This window comes from Kogia breviceps, chromosome 7, assembly GCF_026419965.1.
Source record: "Kogia breviceps isolate mKogBre1 chromosome 7, mKogBre1 haplotype 1, whole genome shotgun sequence".
NCBI classification, from domain to species: Eukaryota; Metazoa; Chordata; class Mammalia; order Artiodactyla; family Physeteridae; genus Kogia; species Kogia breviceps.
In genome coordinates, this window is record NC_081316.1 from 11,524,193 (window position 1) to 11,546,662 (window position 22,470).

The 22,470-nt window shown below is 40.9% G+C and overlaps 1 protein-coding gene across 1 annotated transcript in view; it reads right to left on the reverse strand.

The window, feature by feature from the left end:
* LOC131760492 (glycine N-phenylacetyltransferase) overlaps positions 1-22,470 on the reverse strand; it is a 46,125-nt gene that overhangs the window by 20,976 nt on the left and 2,679 nt on the right. The gene's annotated exons all lie outside the window — the stretch shown is intronic.

Below are 22,470 nucleotides of genomic sequence, written 5' to 3' on the forward strand. Positions count from 1 at the left end.
TAAGTTCATATCTGAATGCTGCAGGAATGGAGGTGTAGTGAGGTGTTTTCAGTGATGGCGTAAGAGTAAGTGTAGAGAACCAGTGGAAAACCTGAGGAAATTAGACTGGATAGCTTCTGAGGTCTGTTGAGTTCAAACGTCTAAAGATGTCTTAATAACTTCTAAGCTTTGACCTTCACATAATACGTCTCATTAACTTATCAGACAAAAGAAAGGGGCAGGTATGACAGAAGATGTGTGACAAATATCCCTTGACTCCAGCAGACTAGGATGGTTTGGGGTCACTGAGGGGCCCACCTGAGTAGGAGTACATTACCACCCATGCCAGCTGCAGGAAGCAACTCGGAAACGTGAGTGTTTATTGATTTTTCAGGCTCTGTTCGTCTTGCTCTGCCACGTGTCCATAAAATGAAATGCCTTGCTCAGTGAAGGATTTCACCACGTGTCCTGTGACCTGCTCTTGCGAAACCATAGTGGTGGAGACCAGGGTGGGTACAAGCCATTCTCACTTCTCAGGGCTGCTCCGTCACGCTCCAGAAAATGGAGCGGGCACAGTAGGTCAGTCAATGCCGGATGCAGCACTGGACGTGACTCAGAGTCCATTCATTCGGACCAAACTTCCACTTACTGTTCACCAGCCCTTCATGGGAGACCTCTAGCAAAGACATTTTGAAGCCCATATTTTCTCTGCAAAGAAAAGTTCCCAACCGAGAACCATATGATATAGGGATTGCCGGAAGCCATCCAGCATTGCCAACTGTTGCCTGAGCAAAGCTCGGCGAGAAGTTATGGCACGAGCAAGCAAAGCTCCTCTCCTGGCGGGCGGCGGAAAGCATCTCTTCTGATTCTAGGAAAATTCTTGCTAAAAACGGAGGGGGTTTCTGGAGGGTTTAGGCCAAGAAGATGGAAGTATTACAAAGCAAATCCCCCTCGGTACGAGACCACAACAACCCCTGTAACCACAACAGTAGCTATACCCACTGTAAATAATTTACTTTGGAAAAAAGTCCCTTGGTCAGGCAACAAAGGAGTGTTTCAATTAAGGAGTAGAAGTTGAAAGGAAGAATTAGATGAGCTATGGCCCAAAGAAGGAATAAGGGATATAGAAGGGAAGCAAATAGTGGGGTATTATGTACAGGATGCCCCCAAATGGTGGATTATGTGGCATGCCCCCTCTCCGGTATATTGGAGGAAAAAGAGAGAAGCGGAAGGAATTTACTGTTAATATTTTACGAATGAATTATATGTAACTATGAAAGTTAAAATTGATTGCCTTACGTAGAAAATAGAATTGTATTTTTGCACAATGTGTTTTGAACAAGGTACTGAGAATACTGGGACACAGGCCAATATATGTTGTTAGCTGAAGTAGAAAAGAATAATTAGCTTTCTAGACCTAAACATCCTGTTTGCGCGAAAAGATCTTAAGACGGAACAGTGCTTGCTAATGTTTCTGTGTATAGGTGTAGAAATGAGGTAATGAGCCAAAAATAGGAGTTACGTAGAAAATGCTGATGCTGTTATTTAGAAAATCCTATATAAGAAATGATATGTCAAAAATAAAGGAGTCAGAAGCTTAACAGAAGCTCCTGCACCTACCCCCTTGCCCTATTTATTTTTCTCGCCGACGCCGTTGCCTCCATCTCAGGGACCCCTGGTTCTGCTGGGGCTGGACCTCGGTAGGGATGAAGAATTTTTTGATTCTAGATCATTCTGCCATATATCGTGCACAGGTTTTCCCTCATATCTTAACTCAGTCATCCTATACCCAAATTCAACCACAGTCCCTCAAATCATATCCCAAACTAGCCACTCATAGGTGTGATACCCCAAACCAATCTATCCCAAGATGTCCCTCCTCTCCAACACACCCCAGGCAACTCTGCCGTCTGCCATTTTAACTCCTTGGACTACTGAGCAAGACAGTTCAGTAGACAGAAGTGCCCAAAATCTATTCTCACCCTTCTTCTCCATCATTTGGACTGGATGCCTCAGAAAAGGTTCCAATTTGATTTTTTTTTTTGAATCCTTGAGTTGGTTTGGATCTCACCCAAAAAGAGGTAGGTTTCTCACAGGGTGCATTTGTATTAACTTTGAAGCTACACTCCTTATCACCTGATCCAAACTCCCCTGACAACGCTGACAGATAAAAATAAATAACAACATGGAATATTTATAGAAAGTTCATGTTCTAGGCAGTGTGAGAAGCACTTCTCATGCATTATCTGTTTTAGTCATCATTATAATTCTGTAAAGAAATTTCCATTATTGTCCATTTTAAGATGTGATAACTCAGGCTTAAAGAAGAACCAGAATTCTAAACAAAGGCTACCTGATTCTAAAACCTGCTGTTAACCCTTGCTTCTATAACCCTCAAAAAGAGAAGAAATGCAACCTAGGCATTAACTCAAGACCCTTCTCTGTTGCCCACCCCACATACCCCTGCAACTATTTTACGGGCCAAGAGTTTAATTTTAGCAGATCTGGAAACTTTAAATAATAAGGTCCAGCCCAATTCAGCCAGTTTACCATAACTGCTTACCACTGTCTACTCCTTCCTCAAACACACACCTGTTTTGTCCTTCCTTTTTCCTTGTTTTAATACGTAAAGACAAAGTTAAGTATGTGTATACTTACTTACACATCCTTAAGGTAGAAAGGTGTTCAGTGAACTGAGAAAGGACAGGTACCTGGCAAAAATTCAAAATACTTTATTTTTCTTTGTTTACCCTTTCAGTGCTATTCTCCTAAGTCATCTTTTGGGAAACAACCCTTTCCCTTCCTTCTACTACCTTCTCAGAAATATTTCCGTGTCCTCTGATTATTGCATCATGGTCCACTGTGTCCATATTCCAAACATTTCCTAGTTACCCAAATCCCTCATTTGCTCTAGGCACTGGTGGTGCAGACTAATTATGTTACACTGTTATAACAGACTGATAATACAACTGCTTGTATCCCACTAGTTGTCCCACGCACACACACTCATTCCTTCTGTTTTCACCAGCTGACACTTCTAACTATGGCTTTAAATGCCTTTCAGGTAGATTTTGTTTGTTCAGTCTTTTTACTTGACTTTTATTATTAGAAAGAAAGATTATCTGACACAATAAACTCTGGGCATCTGTCCATTTTTATTTTCTTCCTTAGCTCCTATTATCTGTCATTCTGTGCTTTTGGATTTTGGGTCCTACCTAGCCAGCTTGCAAAATAGAATTAGTAAGGAAGAGAGGGCAGCTCGTATGATTTCTTAGGGAGCCTCAACTTCTCCCATCTTGTAGCATACATTTTTTTAAAGCTTGGCTTATAAATGCTCGATCTGTGTACCCTGAGATAATACTTATTATTTTCATGTGAACAAATGAACATTTATGCTAAATTATCATGAAATTTATTGAGCAATACACATACTTTAAGATGTGTGTCATATTCTTTTGTTGCAGACTTATTTTCAACATGAAACTCCACATAATGTCAGCCTTTACCGTCTATAGTACACAGGAATCAACTCACAATCCACACAATTTGAACAAACACAGAGACTGAGATGGAGAACTCTTTTTCATCCATCTTTCCCTGGTTACCTTAGATTTGGAAGGCTTATTTCAGCTGAATTGTCTGAGAATCCAGGATTTCTTGGAGTTTCTAAGCTACCCTGATGAAGATGTGATGTGTCAGTATATAAATCCAAATGATCTGTCATCTCCTGTGTGGAATGAAGAAAGACTGGAAGAAATTGCTGCTTCCCTCTCACCCCTGCATCTATGCATCCAAGTCTATCCTTGTCTCATTTGGTCACAGAGCCAAGATTTCAAGCAAAATGAACACAAGGAGATTATAGAGAAAGAGCTCTGTCTAAGGAGGTAGCATGTCCACTCCTGTGTCCCCAGATCCTAAAACAATGCCTGGCACGTAGTGGGCCTGCAACAGATATTTGTTCAACAAACTTAAATCATTTACACTAATATAAATAACTGCCATTTATTGAGTGTTTGTCATGTACCAGGCACTGTGCTGAGCAATTTATTCACACAGAGGAGTATGATTTTCCATTTCACAGTTGAGAAAACTGAGACACAGACATGATTTTTTAAAACACTAGGTCAAGTCTTGTAAATGTGTGTGAACCCCACTTAGTCTGATGTAAAGAACTCTCCTCAAACCTGCTGTCTCCATGTAGGCTCTAGAAGATATTTCCTTATTTCTCTTGAAATAAATTCTTTCCACTCTTTCTGTGATAATCACCTCTTCCCAGTTTCCTCATGGTTCCTTGTTTTTCCATTAACTTTACTTTTTCTTTGTCTCTCTCTCTCTGTCTTCTTGCTTCAGTTCTTTAGTTCTCAAAATTCCTGTCTTCTGCAACAACAAAGTCTTCCCTTAACTTTGCCACCCTTTCTAGATCCTTTCAGAGCAAAGTTCTCTTTTTTATTTTTATTTTTAATTTAATTTAATTTTATTTTATTTTTTAACATCTTTATTGGAGTATAACTGTTTTACAATGGTGTGTTAGTTTCTGCTTTACAACAAAGTGAATCAGTCATACATATACACGTTCCCACATCTCCTCCCTCTTGCGTCACCTTGAATGACTCTGACATACTCTCCCCAGTGCCCCACAATTTGGTTTCTGTCCTTTTTATTCCACTTAAACTTATATTTGGGATATGAATCACCAGAACGCTCCTGTTCTGTGTATCATTTTATATTTTGCCAAATAGCCTGAGAGTCATTTGGTCAAATTCTCCTTTTTATAGTCCTTTAATTTACTCTCTAGGAAGTGGACAGAGTAGGGGGTGCTCACAGCCATTCCCTACTCCCCCCTTGAGCTCCCTCACATCCAGGGACTTAGGAAGGCTTCTTGCCAAGGACTGGTACAGTTTTAGCAGAATCTTAGCATCTCACAATAGGAGCATCTTGTGTAGCACTTCAACAGCCCTATGCCTTATTTATTAAAAAAAAAAAAAGAAAAAAGCTCAGTAGAGTTCAGGAGAAAAGGAAATAAAATGTTAGAGGGCACAGAAGTAAAGGAATGCAATATTGTATGAGATGGACAGGCTATTTTAGTTAAATGAGACTTAGAGGTTATGATACACTCACAATATTCAGCCCTCCTCCCATATGAAACTAAAACAGGAATTTAATTAAAAAAAATTTTTTTGTTATGGAAAATTTTGAATATACATATAGTAGAGAGAATAGTGTAATGAACTCCCAGGTACTCATCACCCAACTTCAGAAATTATCAACATGTGACCAATCTTATTTCATCTGTATTTACCCTCCTTCGCTTCCCTCTGCCAAATCAACTTAAAGCAAATCCTAGACATCATATAATTTCATTCATAAGTACTTCAGTATGGATTTTTAAAAATATGTTTTTATCGCAATCACAATGGTATTGCACACAGCTAAACATATTAAGAATAATTCCTTGATACCTTCTGGTTTCCTGGTAATGCTGAATTTCCTACAATTGTCCTATAAATCTCTTAACAGTTGGTTTGTCCATTTAGGGTAATTTCTAACGATGTGCCATTTTCACCATATGCATGGACTTTGGAGCATAGCCACCACATAAACTGTAATTTTAAGATAGAGATTTTCACCAAAACTTTACTTTGCTGGCAGAATTAGATTTTCTTCCAGAGTAGAAATGTGCAGACCCCCTTTCTTATCCATCCCCACCTCTTAAATGGTGACCTTCAGTGACATTAATGAACTTTACAAAACAAAGCACAATGTTGTTCGCAATCAGAAACCCTCTTGTCTTTTGTGTCCTCCTGGAGTCTGGCCTTATAGATAGGAAACCACCATCTTCAAAATGCAGAAATCCACATAGCATAATCCTGTACTTAGCTTCTCTGATACGTTTCCTTTTCAGGCTGGAGTTTGATATTCTGTCTCTTGTTTTTTCTTTTACAAGTTATATGGAACTGTCTAACTGACTCCTGAAATGCTGTCTATGAAATGCAACCAGATCAGTCTTCCAAGATTAGTGTCAGAACTGGGAACTGAAACCAGCTTTTTAAATTCTAAACTTCCCATTCCTTCTTCCCTCCGTCCCTTTCCTCCTGTCTTCCTTCCACCCTTCTCTCTCTCTCTCTTTTATTTTTTCTTTCCTTCTTTTCCTCCTTCCTTCCTTCCTTTTTAATTGTCTACTGGGAAAAACAACACACATACCTCCAAATAAGAGCTTAAAACATAAATGCACAGTAAAATAAAAGATTATAAGGTCATTCAGTCAAGAAGTAGAACATTGCAAAAATTCCCAGAAACCCCCAGTGTGAATCTTCCCACTCACTAATCTCTCCTTTCTCTAAGGAACGATGATTGTTACTTAATGGTCCTCACTTTCTAGCTCTATATAATATTTTCATCTGCATATGTATCCCTATGCAACAGAGCCTGGTTTTGCCTGTTTTTCACCTTTATATAAATGAAATCATGTGAGACATATGGATTCTTGTGTGTCTCTTACTTTGTTCAATATTATATTTTTCAGATCCACCCATGGTATTACATGTAGCCATATTTGTTCATTTTCATTGCTATATAGTATTCCATTTTATGATTTTTTTTTTTTTTTTTTGCCACAATTTATCCATTTTACTATTGATGGACATTGTGTTGTCTCCAGTTTTGGCTTATGAATGAAGCTGCTGTGAACATTCTTGCCCTTGTTACCTACAGCAAAAGTACATTCACTTCTCTACAATATTTACCAGGGGTGGAATGAATGATTTGCGTATCTGCATATCTACTCAGTGAGGCCAAAGTGTTTGCCAAAGAGATTTTCCCAGTCTATACTCTAACAGTGTATTTTGAACCTTCAGTTAAGTATGTTCTGTTCTATTCTTCTCTTTTTTCTTTGGACTGATATTCTTTGTCATTCCCTTTATTTCTTCTCCTGTTTTAGTGGCTCCACTAGAACTGCAATTAATATGTCACAGTCAAATATTTATTGACACTTTTATCCTCCTCTGAGAAAAATGCAAGAAACTTAGAGCCTTTTGACTCCATTTCTTTCCCCCTGACTTGTATCTACTGCTACCACGTCAATTAATGTTTATTTAAATTTACTCATTTAGTTCCATCTTTGCTCTTTGTTCCTTTCTGCATATCTGACCTCCTCTATGGATATTATTTCCTTTAAATTTATTATTTGTTTGTTTAGGACAACTCGTAGTGATTTCTCTCATTTTTGTCTGAAATTTTCTTTTAATTTTACTGTCATCCTCGTTTTTCTTTTATGTCCCCCACTAGATTGACACTTATCTTCAGATCTTTAGGCAACTGGTAAAGACAGCATTCTGTCCAGAGCATGCTCCTTTTATTCGTTATCATTTTCTTTTCATTGTCATTTCTTGTCACTTGCAGCCAATTTTGGGGTCACTCTTCTGCACACATAGATTTAGAATAAGTTAGTGTGCACAAAGATATTTTTTAAATAACAGTATAACAAAGGTCTGTAGAGGGCGAGCCTGTTTTATCAGTTGGCTGATGTTTTAGTTTCGGCAAGGTCTTTTCAGGAGTAATTATACATTTTCAGCTTGACTTTTTGAAACCCAGAAAAATACTGTAGGAATTTGAGATTAGGAAAAGCTTCTCTGGGATGATTGAATCTAACCCACTGCCCCTGGGCAGCTCCTTCTGCTTCACCCACTTTCCTAACTTTCAATAAGCACAAGCTATGCACCAGGAATTATACATTCATTATCTTATTTAAGTCTCAAAGAAAAAAAGAGCCTATGTGATAAACTTTTATCCCTGCAGAGTGTAGAGGATAAGAACACGGTCCCTAAATCTAGTTTGTCTGGCTTCAAAGACTGGCTCCGCCACTCTCTGTGTTTCATTTTCTTTATATGCAAAATGGAGTCGTAACAGCATCTGTCTCATGGGGTTACTGTGAGGATTAAATGAGTTAGTACATGTGAAGCAATTTGGAGCAGCGCCTGTCACTTTTACAGGTGTTCAATAAGTGCACTTTCTCTATTATTTCAAAAATTGGAAAGTGTCTTACCAACTGCTCATACCATGAAGCAAATCACTTCACTGTCCAGGCTTTGGATTCTTTGCTTAAGTTGCTAAACCTTAATGTATAGAAGTAAATCAATAAAAGTGAGGCATCTGGTATAGATACTGACAACAGAGCATGCCCTCGAAAAATAGTAACAATTCTCCTCCTTCTTCTCTTCCTCCTTCTTCTATTATTGGTACTATTACTATTATGTTTTGGGGTCTTCGTTTCCCCAAGTTGATTAATCTTGACGGTTGAAGGGTAGATGTTTCAGAGTGAGGTTAGATCAAACTTTTCTTTGCTCATCTCTACCCAGAAGAATTGCTATGGGTAGGAAAGTGTCCCTCACACATCAGTCTGAGAACAGCCAAAAAAGGTTTTTATAGTATAATCACATCATCAGAACATCATGAGAAATATTGCATCCCTCACGAGCTCCTGGACTTTGCTAAAGAATCTGACTTGTGTGTCCATGGCTTCTTTGGGCCTTTTCAGCAGTGGATACCTGTGACCTCAGCCTTGTCCAGTGCCAGAGCCCAGGGACTTCAGGGGGCACAAACCAGAGGGCACATGGAACCCACAGGGCCCACCAGCTACTCAACAAAACTGACCAGCTTCATGCAGAATAGGCAGTGCTTCAGCCCCTCTACACAGTGAGCCTGCAATCAGCCATAATGCTCTTAATCCTGGCATGGAGGGGAGGAAAGGAAAGAAGAAAAAAAAAAAGGAAAGGCAAGAGAGGACGATAGTGAAAAAAAGAGGAGAAAGAGAAAAGGAGGAATAAGAGAGAAGGAGGATTACTAGAGCTAATCAATGAATTTGGTAAAGTAGCAGGACACAAAATTAATGCACAGAAATCTCTAGCATTCCTATACACTAATGATGAAAAATCTGAAAGTGAAATTAAGGAAACACTCCATTTACCATTGCAACAAAAAGAATAAAATACCTAGGAATAAACCTACCTAAGGAGACAAAAGACCTGTATGCAGAAAATTATGACACTGATGAAAGAAATTAAAGATGATACAAAGAGATGGAGAGATATACCACGTTCTTGGATTGGAAGACTCAACATTGTGAAAATGACTCTACTACCCAAAGGAATCTACAGATTCAAAGCAATCCCTATGAAACTACCAATGGCATTTTTCACAAAACTAGAACAAAAAATTTCACAATTTGTATGGAAACGCAAAAGACCCCAAATAACAAAAGCAATCGTGAGAAAGAAAAATGGAGCTGGAGGAATCAGGCTCCCTGACGTCAGACTGTACTACAAAGCCACAGTAATCAAGATAGTATTGCACTGGCACAAAAACAAAAGATAGATCAATGGAACAAGATAGAAAGATCAGGGATAAACCCACGCACATATGGTCACCTTATCTTTGATAAAGGAGGCAAGAATATACAGTGGAGAAAAGACAGACTCTTCAATAAGTGGTGCTGGGAAAACTGGACAGCTACATGTAAAAGTATGAAATTAGAATACTCCCTAACACCACACACAAAAATAAACTCAAAATGGATTAAAGACCTAAATATAAGGCCAGACACTATAAAACTCTTAGAGGAAAACATAGGCAGAACACTCTATAACATACATCACAGCAAGATCTTTTTTTTTTTTGCGGTACGCGGGCCTCTCACTGTTGTGGCCTCTCCCGTTGAGGAGCACAGGCTCCGGACGTGCAGGCTCAGCGGCCATGGCTCACGGGCCCAGACGCTCCGCGGCACGTGGGATCTTCCCAGACCGGGGCACGAACCCGTGTCCCCTGCATTGGCAGGCGGACTCTCAACCACTGCGCCACCAGGGAAGCCTGCAAGATCATTTTTGACCCACCTCCTAGAGAAATGGAAATAAAAACAAAAATAAACAAATGGGACCTAATGAAACTTAAAAGCTTTTGCACAGTAAACCATAAACAAGAGAAAAAGATAACCCTCAGAATGGGAGAAAATATTTGCAAATGAAGCAACTGACAAAGGATTAATCTCTAAAATTTACAAGCAGCACATGCAGCTCAATATCAAAGAAACAAACAACCCAATCCAAAAATGGGCAGAAGACCTAAATAGACATTTCTCCAAAGAAGATATACAGATTGCCAACAAACACATGAAAGGATGCTGGCATTTTTAGGTGGCATTTTTAGGATTCTCTATGTATAGTGTCATGTCATCTGCAAACAGTGACAGTTCTACTTCTTCTTTTCCAATTTGTATTCCTTTTATTTCATTTTCTTCTCTGATTGCCGTGGTTAGGAGTTCCAAAACCATGTTGAATAATAGTGGTGAGAGTGGACATCCTTTTCTCGTGCCTGATCTTAGAGGAAATGCTTTCAATTTTTCACCATTGAGAATGATGTTTGCTGTGGGTTTGTCATATATTGCCTTTATTATGTTGAGGTAGGTTGCCTCTATGCCCACTTTCTGGAGAGTTTTCATCATAAATGGGTGTTGAATTTTGTCAAAAGCTTTTTCTGCATCTACTGAGAGGATCATATGATTTTCTTCTTCAGTTTGTTAGTATGGTGTATCACATTGATTGATTTGCATATACAGAAGACTCCTTGCATCCCTGGGATAAATTCCACTTGAGCATGGTGTATGATCCTTTTAATGTGTTGTTGGATTTTGTTTGCTAGTAGTTTGTTGAGGAGTTTTGCATCTATATTCATCAGTGATATTGGTCTGTAATTTTCTTTTTTGGTAGTATCTTGGTCTGGTTTTGGTATCAGGGTGATGGTGGCCTCATAGAATGAGTTTGGGAGTGTTCCGTCCTCTGCAATTTTTTGGCAGAGTTTGAGAAGGACGGGTATTAGCTCTTCTCTATATGTTTGATAGAATTCACCTGGGAAGCCATCTGGTCCTGGACTTTAGTTTGTTGGAAGATTTTTAATCACAGTTTCAATTTCTTTACTTGTGATTGGTCTGTTCGTATTTTGTGTTTCTTCCTGGTTCAGTCTTGGAAGGTTATACCTTTCTAAGAATTTGTCCGTTTGTTCCAGGTTGTCCATTTTATTGGCATAGAGTTGACTGTAGTAGTCTCTTAGGATGCTTTGTATTTCTGTGGTGTCTGTTGTAAGTTCTCCTTTTTCATTTTTAATTTTATTGATTTGAGTCCTCTCCCTCTTTTTCTTGATGAGTCTGGCTAAAGGTTTATCATTTTGTTTATTTTCTCAAAGAACCAGCTTTTAGTTTTATTGATCTTGCTATTGTTTTCTTTGTTTCTATTTCATTTATTTCTGCTCTGATCTTTATGATTTCTTTCCTTCTGCTAACTTTGGGTTTTGTTTGGTCTTCTTGCTCTAGTTCCTTTAGGTGTAAGGTTAAATTGTTCACTTGAGATTTTTCTTTTTTTCTTGAGGTAGGCTTGTATAGCTATAAAGTTCCCTCTTAGAACTGCTTTTGCAGCATCCCATAGGTTTTGGATCGTCGTGTTTTCATTGTCATTTGTCTCTAGGTATTTTTTGATTTCCTCTTTGATTTCTTCAGTGATCTCTTGGTTATTTAGTAATGTATTGTTTAGCCTCTATGTGTTTGTGTTTTTAAAGTTTTTTCCCTGTATTTCACTTCTGATCTCATAGTGTTGTGGTCAGAAAATATGCTTGATAATGATTTCAATTTTCTTAAACTTACTGAGGCTTGATTTGTGACCCAAGATGTGATCTTCCTGGAGAATGTTCCGTCCTGCACACTTGAGAAGAAAGTGTAATCTGCTGTTTTTGGATGGAATGTCCTATAAATATCAATTAAATCTTTCTGGTCTACTGTGTCATTTAAAGCTTCTGTTTCCTTATTTATTTTCATTTTGGATTATCTGTCCATTGGTGTAAGTGAGGTGTTAAAGTCCCCCACTTTTATTGTGTTACTGTTGATTTCCTCTTTTATAGCTGTTAGCAGTTGCCTTATGTATTGAAGTGCCCCTATGTTGGCTGCATATATATTTATAATTGTTACATCTTCTTCTTGGATTGATCCCTTGATCATTATGTAGTGTCCTTCCTTGTCTCTTGTAACATTCTTTATTTTAAAGTCTATTTTATCTGATCTGAGTATAGCTACTCCAGCTTTCTTTTGATTTCCATTTGCATGGAATATCTTTTTCCATCCCCTGACTCTCAGTCTGTATGTGTCCCTAGGTCTGAAGTGGGTCTCTTGTAGACAGCATATAGATGGGTCTTGTTTTTGTATCCATTCAGCAAGCCTGTGTCTTTTGGTTGGAGCATTTAAGCCATTCATGTTTAAGGTAATTATCGATATGTATGTTCCTATGACCATTTTCTTAATTGTTTTGGGTTTGTTTTAGTAGGTGCTTTTCTTTTCTTGTGTTTCCCACTTAGCGAAGTTCCTTTAGCATTTGTTGTAGAGCTGGTTTGGTGGTGCTGAATTCTCTTAGCTTTTGCTTGTCTGTAAAGCTTTTGATTTCTCCATCGAATCTGAATGAGATCCTTGCTGGGTAGAGTAACTTGGTTGTAGGTTCTTCCCTTTCACCACTTTGAGTATATCATGCCACTCCCTTCTGGCTTGTAGAGTTTCTGCTGATAAATCAGCTGTTTACCTTATGGGAGTTCCCTTGTATGTTATTTGTCATTTTTCCCTTGCTGCTTTCAATAATTTTTCTTTGTCTTTAATTTTTGCCAGTTTGATTACTATGTGTCTCGGCGTGTTTCTCCTTGGGTTTATCCTGTATGGGACTCACTGTGATTCCTGGACTTGGGTGGCTATTTCCATTCCCATTTTAGGGAAGTTTTCGACTATAATCTCTTCAAATATTTTCTCGGGTCCTTTCTCTCTCTCTTCTCCTTCTGGGACCCCTATAATGCGAATGTTGTTGCATTTAATGTTGTCCCAGAGGTCTCTTAGGCTGTCTTCATTTCTTTTCATTCTTTTTTCTTTAGTCTGTTCTGCAGCAGTGAATTCCACCATTCTGTCTTCCAGGTCACTTATCTGTTCTTCTGTCTCAGTTATTCTGCTATTGATTCCTTCTAGTGTAGATTTCATTTCAGTTATTGTATTGTTCATCTCTGTTTGTTTGTTCTTTAATTCTTCTAGGTCTTTGTTAAACATTTCTTGCATCTTCGTGAGCTTTGCTTCCATTCTTTTTCTGGGGTCCTGGATCATCTTCACTATCATTATTCTGAATTCTTTTTCTGGAAGGTTGCCTATCTCCACTTCATTTAGTTGTTTTTCTGGGGTTTTATCTTGTTCCTTCATCTGGTATATAGCCCTCTACCTTTTCATCTTGTCTATCTTTATGTGAATGTGGTTTTTGTTCCACAGGCTGCAGGATTGTAGTTCTTCTTGCTTTTCTGTCTGCCCTCTGGTGGATGAGGCTATCTAAGAGTCTTGATGGGAGGGACTCCAGATTTTTTAATATGGCAAAAATAAGCATAAAATTATCAATAATCATAATAAAAGTAGGTGGATTAATTTTCCTATTAAAATGCAGGTCTCTCATCTATTGAGTTAAAAGCAAAGTCCAAGATGCATATTAGTCTGCTCAGGCTGCCATAAAAGAATTCCATTGACTGGGTAACTTAACAGAAATTTATTTCTCAGTGTTCTGGAGTCTGAGAAGTCCAAGATCTAGGTGCCAACAAGGCCGATTTAAGCTGAGCCTCTTCTCTTGGCTTACTGATGTTTGCCCTCTAACTATGTCCTCAAATGGTGGAGAAAGAAAGAGGATGAGAGAGAGGGCTCTAGTTTCTTGTCCCCTGCTTAGAAGGACACCAATCCCATCATGGGGGCTCCACCCTCATGACCTCATCTAAACATGCCCCACCTTCAAAAATCATCACATTGGGTGTTAGGGCTTCAACTCATAAATTTGGGAGGGGGAGGCACAAAAACATACAATCCATACTAAGGCACATCTGAAACAAACATGTGAGGGTTAAAAGGATGGAAAAAAGATACATTAGACAAATGTTAAACTGAAAGCAAGCTAATAACATCAATATTGGCCAAAAAAGAAAAAGAAAAAAGAACACCTTAAGGTGAACATCTGATAAAAACAGAGTCCTCCGAGAAGATAGGTCATGACCTTTCTTACTACACAAGACAGCTACAGAATATATAGACATACAGAGAAAGATTAGTAAATCCACAGTCAAAGTGGGAAAATTCAGGACACTTTACTCAGAAAATGACAGATCAAGTAATGTTTTTTAAAAGTAGGATTTATACAATACCATTATAACTTGAATTTTTTGTGATTTCTGGTTTTCTGCTTCTGTGTTTGAGAACTGTTCATCTGTTTGTCTGTTCATCATAGCTGACCTACAGGGACCCTGGGGGAGGCGAGGGTTGTGCGTCCACATGGGGCGGCACTGGAAACTTGTTTCTAAGTCTTATTTCTGGTCCCTGCTTGTGTACATCAGCCACCTGTTGGGCAAGATTTGTACCTCTAGCCTGGTGCTGACACTCATCACTTTGGCCTGTGGATAAATGTTGCTTAGGACAAACAGAGATGTGAGGATGGAGGAGAGACAGGAATTGACTAGATATCCTAGGCCATCTCCCACCCAACTTCCATCATGCCTAAACTTAAAGGTTTTTTACAGTTCCTATCTTCACAGCAGTCTGCTCCCGTAAGTGTTTCAATCTGGTGTTTCCTCTATGTTCATCCGTCTGCTCAAAATTTCAGGCTCCATGACAGTACCTTATTGGGGCAGATTTATTCTGTTTTTCTTTCTTTTTATTTTTTTCCATTATTTCATATAATTTTTGGGTTGAAGAAGACGGACACGTGTTTGGTTCACCCTCACCTAGCTTTCTCCCTTTCCACTCTTTCTCCCAGGCTGGTCCCACCCTCCACATCATATCAGTTCCTTCATATTTACCTTATACTGTTGCCCTTGCATTCAGATGAACCTGGGCCAATCCTACTTTACCGTGGATACAAACTCCCCTGAAATAGTACCTGAATATTGGGCTTTGCATGTGAATCTTCCCATGACCCAGTGAACAGTCTTTTCTTTTACCTTCAGGGAAAGCCTCAGCTCAAGAGTATGGGAAGCACTAAAGTTGATCCCAGCGGACTGTCTCTGCTGTGCTCTTTTAGAGTCCTTTGAACAGGGAGAGGGAGTAGGTTACTAGGGACCTTCCCACCTCCCTTCCTTACCCTGAAGAAGCACCTGTTCTCACAAAGAAAAATTAGGGACAGTCCAACAGAAGCTCTTGGCAACCAAGCCTTGCCTTGTCACCATGGGAAGAGTAGCCTGTGCAAGATATTTTTAAAAATTGAACAATGATGCCCAGGAGTAATAATAAAAATATTTTAAAATGGTAAGGGCACCAACTTTTTAAAAGAGTTTGTCTTCCCAAGGACCTACTCCAGGACCTGGAGATCATGGCACCTCACTAGCAGCCTAACAGCTACCCACCTGTCCCTATATGAACACACACACACACACACACACACACACACACACACACACACACACACACACACACACACACCTCTGCTAGCCTCTTTGGCTCCTGATCTCATCTAAACTTAGTCCAAATCTTTAGGTTTCTGTGTCCCAGACTCATGTATTATAGAGGTTTGTGAATCCCTTTTTGAGCATACTAACTGACCGCCTAAAAACTATTCATGAGAAATATATCTAAGGTAAAACTTTTCATTTCTTGCCAGATCAGCCAGTCTTCTTATGTATGAACACTGAACTGCTCAGCTGCTGTGAAATATGTTGAAAAGGAGTTTTTATGCTTGTATAGTCACCAATTATCCCAGGAAAGGTAGTGTCTTGAGAATGGGGTGAAAAATAATTTATTTCCCCTGTATATGCTTTTTCTCTTTTGAAGATTGTACCCTGAGTCTATTCAAAAGATAAGGGCTGTTTTTTTAGATAAGGGCTGTTTTTTTAGTGGGGATATTGCCTCCACTAAGGAATCTTATGAATTCACTTATCCATCATATTCCCTTATTAGCTTTTTATTTCATCAATAGTATTTTTCTTCCTTTGTCTTAGATTAATTGACCATGAGTGTGTGGGTTTATTTCTGGGCTCTCTATTCTATTTCATTAATCTATGTGTCTATTTTTTGTGCCAGTACCATACTGTTTTGATTACTGTAGCCTTGTAGTATAGTCTGAAGACAGAGAGCGTGATACTTCCAGTTTTGTTCTTTTTTCTCAAGATTGTCTTGGCGATTCCAGGTCTTTTGTGGTTCCATATAAATTTTAAGATTATTTGTTCTGGTTTTGTGAAAAATGTCCTGGGTATTTTCATAGGGGTTGTATTTTAAATCTGTAGATTGCTTTGGGTAGTATGGACATTTTAACAATATTAATTCTTCCAGTCCAAGAACACAATAGATTTCCATGTCTTCATATCATCTTCAATTTCCTTCATAAATGTTTTATAGTTTTCAGAGTATAAGTCTTTCAACTACTTGGTTAAGTTTATTCTTAGGTATTTTATTTTTTTGGATGCAATTTTAAATGGGATTGTTTTATTTTTTTCCCTTTCTCATGGTTCATTATTAGTGTATAGAAAAGCAACAGATATTACCTCCACTAAGGAATCTTATGATTTGCTTCTTCATCACATTCTCTTATTAGCTTTTTATTCAGTCAAAAGTATTTTTCCTAGTGCTCACAGCTGAACAAAAATTTGCTTCTATTATAGATGGACAAAGTACCAGTTACTCTCCCTCTGCTTCCACTTGCATCCCAATAAGATGACATCTCTCCAAAAGATTCATTTCCCCTATTCATCTCCCTCCCCACATCCAGAAGAATATGACGGGTGAGACAAAATGCACTACTCCTCTACCTGTGGTCCCCCTGAGCCAAACCATGAATGTTTCAGCTCCAGATATCATAGAATTTCCCTTGCAGTGAGTCACTTCCACTTAAAGAAGTGGAAGTGGACTTAAAGTCACTTCCACTTCCACTTAAAGAATCCTTTTTTAAAACTTTTATTACACATTCCCAGAGTGTCTACCACTGTTCGCTTAGATTTAACTATATAGATAAAATTTGCCAGATTCTTTTGCTCACCACTGTTTGCTCTCCTTCTTTTCTGCTCCTAACTGAGGTCTCTGCTCCTATTTATTTGATGTTTGGTTAGAATTCTTACTCTAATATTTTCTATGTATGAGTATGTTAGTGATATAATTTCTGAAGTCTTCCAAATCCACAATATCTTTCTTTGACCCTGTGACCCCATGTTTTAGAATAACCAATTTTTTTTTCCATTCTAAACGAAAGGAGATTGAGGCTCAAAAAAGAAGGTAACCTGTTCAGGTCACGTAGCTAGTAAGAAGCGGGTGACTAGTAATGGGGCGGGGGGGTGCTCAGATAGGGAGTAACAATCAAAATCATAGGATAAAATAGAGTTTAACCCAACTTCAAGTTTATAAAATGGTGTAAGACTGCAAAGAGCTGGCCAGAGGTGAGGCTGGCATGGGTGTGCACCATGTCAGTACAGGGAAGCTAGTGCATGTTGGTGCACTCCACTTTATACCATGCTGTCCACCCTAGGTCTTCAGGGGTGTGTGACTGTTCTCATCCTTTGTGCAGCTGGGGCCCAATGATTAAAAATCTCTACACCCTTTCTAGGTTTCTCACCATGTTCTCCTTACATTACACAGAAATAGGCAACCATGCAGGATTCTGCATTTCTCATTAGTTCAGGACACAGTTTGGGTAAGAAGCTCAATCCAAGATCAACTCCTAGGTGTCCTTGGCTCCTGTGCGGGATGGAAGTCAGATAGTGTGGGAATAGGGTGTTCAACCATCCCCTTTACTCTTTTCTTCTGGGGCAAATCCAGTTACAGAGATGAGGTCTTCTGGCTCCTAGGCCAGAACACTTTCTACAACCACAAACGTCTTAAGTGAGAAGATGCTGAGAGAAACAAACAGCAGAGTCTTTATGTATCAGACCTTTACCTTTGCTACCGTGGGGGTGAGGACTGAAAATGTGCAATTCCTCACTAAAAATCAGAAGAAGGGGAGACCATAGCTAACTGGGGGAGAGGGAAGGGCTGGGTGATACTGGCCCTGAGCATTGCAAGAATGCAGCAATCAGGAGAGGCGTGAATAAACAGTTCCCATATTCCCTCTACTCCCACCCCAGCCCAGGGGGTTTCAGGATGCACTGGGTAAGGCTTTCTCCCTCTATCCCCAACCCTCTGGCTTTGTTGCTTTTGTCTCGAAGCCCCCAGTGTTCCAGACCTCCTTCCTGCCCCTCTTGAAGATTTCATTCTTTTTTAAAAAAATTTATTGAAGTATAGTTGATTTACAATGTTGTGTTAATTTCCACTGTACAGCAAAGTGACTCAGTTATACATATATATTCTTTTTCATTATGGTTTATCACAGGATATTGAATATCGTTCCCTGTGCTCTACAGTAGGACCCTGTTGTTCTTTGAAGCTTACATTCTAGTGCAAGGAGACAAAAACTAAACTAACAAAAAATAAGGATATTTACTATACAGTGAAATGTAGTATATGAAATATTGGGATAAGGGGACAGAAGATGACAGAGGAGGAGAGGACAATATTTTATAGGGAGTGGTCAGGGAAGGCCTCTCTGGAAACCTGGCACTTAACAGAGATCTAAAGAAAGAAGGGAGAGAGTCAGGCGTGTACCAGGGCTGGGGGTTCCAGATCAAGGAAGCTCTCCAGGAAGTGATCAAGATGGTCCACTGGAGTGAATGAAAAAACTGCTTCCACCTCCATTTATATTTTTACCCAAAAAATAAGAAATTAAGTGAGCTAACATTATCAATTACAGAAGAATATATACATATATAACATAACTAATATATATGGAGTGGATGCTCAGTTAGTTAAAAATTGTAGGGGTGGGAAATTAAAAGTTCAGAGATTACTCCTGCCTAAGGCCTCCTGAAAGGCAAGGGTAGATTTTATCCGTGTCTTTGTCTTCACACGCCATCATATTATCTGGAACAAAATAGGTATCAATATTCTGTGTATACCTTTTAAAAAATCTCCTGTATATATCTTTTTTATCTCCTCTACTTCATAGCAGAGTTCTTTTTTCTTCTTTTATTTTTGGATTTTTAATAGCAACTAGGCCTATGCCTTGCGGATGGGTCCCTAGTAAATGAATAGATGGTCGGAAGGGTGAATCAATGTGGGGAGAGGTGATTTACTGGAACTGCATGCACTGAGACGCTGCAAAGGCAGCCTTGGCACAATAAAAAGACCTTGGGCGTTGGCCTCTGACAGGAGTCAAGATCATCCAAGGTCTGCCCACGGGCAATTTATTCACCTTGTTCCCTCATCTGTGAAACAGGAAATGGATTAAAGACAAAGATGATGAAATGAGACAATCCTGTGGAAAACACCAAAACACAACGCCTGGCATTTAGGGGGTGGTTCCCACCTTTCATCCCTCCCCCACCCGCCAAGCAGCCCGCTCCACACTGTCAGTGCGGGAAATAGCCGCTGAGACAATGACCGGTAGCGGAGGAATCGGACTCCCTGACTTCAGACTATACTACAAAGCGACAGTAATGCCTTTTACCGAAACTACAAGGACCCAGAGTGATGGAGACACAAGTTTGGCAGAGGCTGGTGAGATGAGCCTCAGTGAACTGAGAGGAAGATAAGTTGGGAGGGGGGTGTTAGGTTGGGCCCCCATGAGCTATTGCAACCTTGGACTAACAGGGGTACACTCAAGGACCACGTGACGCAGCATGTGGCACCTCCACCTCTCCGTTCCCTGCCACAATTGCAGCCCGCTAAAGGGGTGGGAAGCTCTTGGGGGCCAGAGCACGGAAGTTGGGCACACCATGCTGCCATTGGCCATCATGACTGTCAATTCTCACCCACCTCCGCTTTCCCCCGCCTCCTTCCCCCTCCCCGTTCCTCAGGCTGATCCTCTGGCGCCATCTGCAGGCCGCACGCGGAACTCCATCCGCCCTGAAGAAGCTTTTTCCCGCAGCGAGTACTAGCTGCTCGAGGGCTGGGCGAGGTTCTTTCCGGCTGTGCTGGTGTGCCGGGGCGGACCTGGAATGGGGCTGTCGGCGCTGATCTCAGTCTCAGCAGCAGTGAGGAAGGGTCACAGAGGGATAGGTTGGGGCATCGGGGAGAGAGACTGGAGTGGAGCAGCCCCGGGAAGTGCTGAGGTGGGCTGGGGTAGTGGAAGCTGATTAGAACAATAGCGGAGAAGCAATGCTGGGTGGGAGTAGGGGGGAGGCGGAGGGAGGGGAGTCAAGTGCCGACTGCTTGGTGGGTCATCCAGGCTCTGCTATGAGCGGTGTGTCTTGAGGCCAATTGCTTGATGTCTCTGTGCAGACAGTTTCCTTTTTTAAAATATAAATTTATTTACTTTTTTGGCTGTGTTGGGTCTTCATTTCTGTAAGAGGGCTTTCTCTAGTTGCGGCGAGCGGGGGCCACTCTTCATCGCGGTGCACGGGCCTCTCACTGTCGCGGCCTCACTTGTTGTGGAGCACAGGCTCCAGACGCGCAGGCTCAGTAGCTGTGGCTCACGGGCCCAGTTGCTCCGTGGCATGTGGGATCTTCCCAGACCAGGGCTCAAACCTGTGTCCCCTGCATTGGCAGGCAGATTCTCACCCACTGCGCCACCAGGGAAGCCCCAAGAGACAGTTTCCTTTGAAATGGGGATGACTGTAGCTGCCTCCTATGGCTGTTATGAGGATAAAATTAGTTAATATTTGTAAAGTCCTTAGAGTAGTTTTGTTCAATGAAGAAAGATGGTCACCAGCAGCATTGGCATCAGCTCTTGAGAAATGCACCTGGCCACACTCTAGCCTTACGGAATCAGGATCTCACAGGAGCTCAGGAATGTGTTTCAACAAGCTCCCCAGAGGATCGTGATGCAGCTGCAGCGTAAACTTTGCGAAGCACTGGTCTGAGTTTCTCAGGCAGATCTGTTGATGCCTCTACTTGTTAAAAGATGCAGGTTACGGAGACTCACCCCAGACCTATTGAACTTACACTGGGATTGAGTCCCAGAATCTGTGGTTTTTAAATGCTACTCAAGTGATGAGTTTGAACAGGAATGGATGGAGAATCACAAATGGGCAATCACTTTAATTTACAAATAGGGAAATAAGAACACACACACAACCCCCACCAAGAGGCAAGGGAGCTTGCCTAAGGTCTCCCTGCAGGGTCCTAAGAAACTGTGAGGCTCTAAGGTTAAACTCCTCCTGGACACCCCTACACCCACCCCAACTAGATCCGTAGCCTCCGACAAACTATCCTGTTTCGTAATCTGTGGAATGGGGGCAAAAGTCACACCTAGATCAAGGGGTGACTGTGAAGATCAAATGAGACCCAGATAAGTCCCCACTGGGGATACAGATTGGACTGAAGTGTTGTCCATCTCCAGGCCTCAGAGCCTGAAATTCCTGCAGGTGCCTGGAACCCTGTAGGGTGGTTTTCCTTCTAGGAATTTGCTTGATAAAATAAGACTCCTTGGAAACTCAAGTCACCAGGAGAGGAGCTTCAGGGAGACAGTCAGATGTCTAGGCCTCTTAGTCTGGTGGCCCAGCCCAGTCCTGAGCCATCCCCCGAGCCGAAAGACCAGCACAGATCAGGGTTTTCAAGTCCCAGACTGCAAGAGAGGATGAGAAACCACCCGGCTCACCGCTGTGTCTTAGCCCCAGGCAACATCCACCCTCGTATTTCCTTTACTGGCGGCCTCCTTCTTGGAGCCTCTGGTGTCCGGGAAGGGAGGGCTTTACCCTTCGGTGAGTGCACTGTCTTCCTAGGATAGGATGGACCAGCGGTCTCTGTAGAAAGTTTAGCTGCTAGGCCTTCAGGGCTGACCCTATGTGGTTTCTGGAAGAGGACACTCCCGTCCTCTTTTAAAAAGGAGGACAGCTTCTAAGCCAAAGTGAGGTGAGCCCACTGTGAACTCATAGGAGAGGAGGAATAGACCATCCCTCCTGTGCTTTTGCATATCTCAGTTCTGGAATAGGATATCCAGACCTTCACTCCCAACTCCTCCCCAGAGGCCAACGCTCTAGCCCTCCACGCTGCTTCTGCCTTTGGACATCTGATGAGAGTCCTCCTCATCCCTCCCCTATCAAGTTCAAATCTAAATCCCCCCCCCTCTCTCTTCCCCCGGCCCCATACTCTCCTCAGGTAGAGGCAATAGTCTCTTCTTTGTCCCCAGAACATGTTGTTTGCAACTAAATACAGAAATCAGCCCTCTCTGTTAGGATTTTTTGAGTGTTGGTGGGGGGAGAGACATCTGTCAGGATTCATGGAATGGTCACTCTTCCAAAGCGCTGGCCTTGTCCCCTGACTCTCTCAGGCTTGGCTTTAGTATTTGATGAATTCCCATCTCTCCAGAACATGGGAGTTGTCTTTACCTCATTATGGGTTTGACGACAGTCAAATAACCCAACCACCTGTGACTTGGCCAGACGTACTCTGGTCACATGTATAATGAAATGCAGACGACTTATTACATACGGCCAACAAGGTGC